Below are 3250 nucleotides of genomic sequence, written 5' to 3'. Positions count from 1 at the left end.
CTACATGTGTATTTTAATCCAACCCTTCTCAAAGTGCTAGGGGTTCAAATCTACATTCCTGGCTTGGGTCTTTCTCATTAGAATCACTTGAAATGTATCCTCCTTTACTTCCATTGCAAGGAGGTTTACTAAGCCTAACTGGTCTGCACCTCCTGCTGGCAAATTACAAAACTGGCCTGAGCTTTGCCACAAAGATCCCAGTTCATCAGTTCCTCCACTACAAAGTGTAGGAAGAGAGACAACTGGAAAGTCTGCAAACATCCATCCACCCACTCATCCATCCACCGACCCATCTACCAGTTCCTTTGATCTTAGTCTGCCTGGCCTTAACCCAGACAGCAGTTTCATAAAAAATAATTAGAATGCCAAAAAGAGGAAACAAGGATCTACAAATATTAGAAAAATAGTTTCCATCTCATAGCCCCTCAGGGACTGCTAGTACCACTACAACTCTCACTAACATGCACACCTATGTGACTATTTTTCCTTTATTTGCCTGTTGCATATCTTTTGAATATTATATTAACAGCTCTCAAGGGCAAGGACAATCCTTGAATTACTCATTTTCAAAAGGGCTTAGTACAGAGGGATCCTCATCTTTTTTTTGTTGATCCTAGATACAACCATAATAGAAACAGAAAGAATACTAGTCTAGACTATGTTTGTGGCCCTTTGTGTGCGTTTAGTCATAAAATATCTGCACATCATGAACTATTGCCTGAAGAAATTGGAAAATAACTTTGAAAAGCAGGTGAACTTAGAGAATTTTGTGATCTGTTCAGACAACAAGTGAATATGTGACAATATGCGACACACTCTCTGAATAAATTAGTCTTTATAAACTATTCAGTCAGTTGTAGTGATTGTTAAGGTGAGTGGATTTTTACATAAAATACTAACTATTCAGGTACAAAAATAGGTTATGTACACATTCATTTCTATATATTTTTCTGTGTCTGTCATAGCCTTTCTTTTTTTCCCCTTGCATATAATCTTTTTTTCTCCCTTTCTCTTTCACTCTCTCTTCTTTCTTGTCCTTGTCTTTTCTCCCTCCTTTCTTCCAGCACTGCCCTAAGAGATACTAGGCTCTACGCAAGGAGATCTTTCCAGACTATAATGAGATTAGGTCTTGGAACAGATATCGTGGTTGGATCAGCTGTTGAACTCACCGGAGTCCTGTTAAAGGCCTATTAAAATTCCATGTAATACCTCAGTAAGTAACATGTGAATCCCTAGCTCATATTTGGGAATTTAAATGTGCAGCACTCACTTGGCTGCTGTCAGGAGGTTACTCAGACCAAGGGCTCATTTGTTTAAATAAACAGAAGACATCACCTTCCAGTTTCCTAAGCCTCCAAGAACATCACTGGGTTATATACCACAAAAAGCAGATTCAATTTATTCTTGAGTTAGAAGGGTTGGGTCTCAGAGGGGATCTGTACTGAAGTGCACTTGAAGGAAAAAGACAACTGCCCAATGACAGCCGTCTTTTCTAGGATGACTTACAAGCACTGGTGATGTGAACCTCAAAGATAGTCTTGGGAGATAGGCTTTAATTCAAATAATCTTATCAGGATCTCTCTGGTCCATAAATTGAGTGGGTATCTTGCAACAAATGGACATAACTCTCAGCAGGACGATATCTCCTCCCACCTCTGTCACTTCCTAATTCTACTCAGTGAAGACATACAACAAGAACAGACTTGTTCATGCTGTTTTTGGTTCCTCTGCTGAGCTTTGAAACCTGGAAATCAAAAGACAGTGAGGAGCTGAAGAAACTGGGCCAAAAAAATAGGAAAGAAATGATCCATGGTTTGTTTTGATCCTCCAGACTGATTGGTTTAGGCCTCAGCAGTGTAGGTTGTAGCCATGCTGGTCTAATCAAAATAGTTGGTCTAATAAAAGATATTGGATTTATCCAAAGAACCTTGTCTACCTTGGTTTAGGCTTTGAATGTAAGATGTTACCATGATGGAACCAATTCTTCCTGTTTCTGTCAGGCAACTAGAAATCACTACAAGGAAGGGAAAGCGCACACCCAGATTCCTGTGATCTCTGAAATGAGAAGCCACTGATTCAAAAACGTCTTTGAAGCAGAACACCTTGTTTAACACCTTCTTGTGGTATGAAGCGTTCACTGTGTAGCAGAGGTCTTCATAATCTATATGCTCCATTTCCGCATGACATTGTATGAGTGGGCCCTCTCCTGCTGCAGAGCCTAGACTGTATCAACATCAAAACATACCTTATAATTATCATTCAACAAAGTACTATGTCCTATCTCTCATCCATTAACCTGAATTCGTAGTAAAACATCTGAGAGCGCCTTTGTCACAGAGGATCTCAAAGCATTTTACAAATCTTTATCGATTAAGCCTCACAGACTTCATCTGGTGCAGATAAGTTAATGCTATTATACTGATTCTGTAAGATAGGCAACTGAAGGCACAGAGAACTTAAATGATTGCTCAAGGTCACACAGAGAGTCAATGGTTGAATCTGAACAAAAACCAAGTTCTTGATACCTGATTTTTGCTCTAGTTGGGTCATTATTATTCCAGGTAAAAATAATGATTTGGCTATTACAACATTATAGGTGTGACTGTATTAGTAATCGGTAGTTTAGATCATGTAATAGCCCATTACCAAGTAATAACTTACATGCGATAAAGATAAATATGCGTGCGTGTATGCAGACATAATTGCATAGCAGTTTCTAATGGAAGCAAGGATTTGTGGGTTCTATTCCCTGCTCTTGCTTATGGATCTCTTTGTCAATTTTAGCAAATCAATTAGTCTCTCTGTGCTCCCTTTTTTAAAAGTCAGGGTTGATAGTACCTGTCTGTTGGAAGCACTCACCTCCTTGCATGAAATCTGCTTTTAGGCTGCAGCCGTCTCTATTCAGAAGGGAGGGAACTGCTTGCAGAGCATCTTTGAGATTCAGAGGGAAGAAAACTAATGGAACTAAAACACTAACCTAGGATATGTAGACCTGAGTCAGAGAACCTGCTCTATCTCAAACTTCCTGTGGGTTCTCGACCAATTAATCAGCCTCTCCTCACCTCAGTTCCCCACCTGTAAAAGGAGACAATAGTACGGTGTAGTGAGAATAAATTCATAGTTTCATAGTTGGTCGGGTTGGAAGGGACCTGAGCAGATCATGGAGTCCAACCCCCTGCCATGGCAGGAAAGAGTACTGGGGTCAAACGACCCCAGCAAGGTGTACATCTAGCCTCCTTTTAAAGACCCC

Source organism: Gavialis gangeticus, unplaced genomic scaffold, assembly GCF_001723915.1.
Source record: "Gavialis gangeticus isolate Ggan-Ray unplaced genomic scaffold, GavGan_comp1, whole genome shotgun sequence".
NCBI classification, from domain to species: Eukaryota; Metazoa; Chordata; order Crocodylia; family Gavialidae; genus Gavialis; species Gavialis gangeticus.
This window is presented reverse-complemented; position numbering follows the sequence as displayed.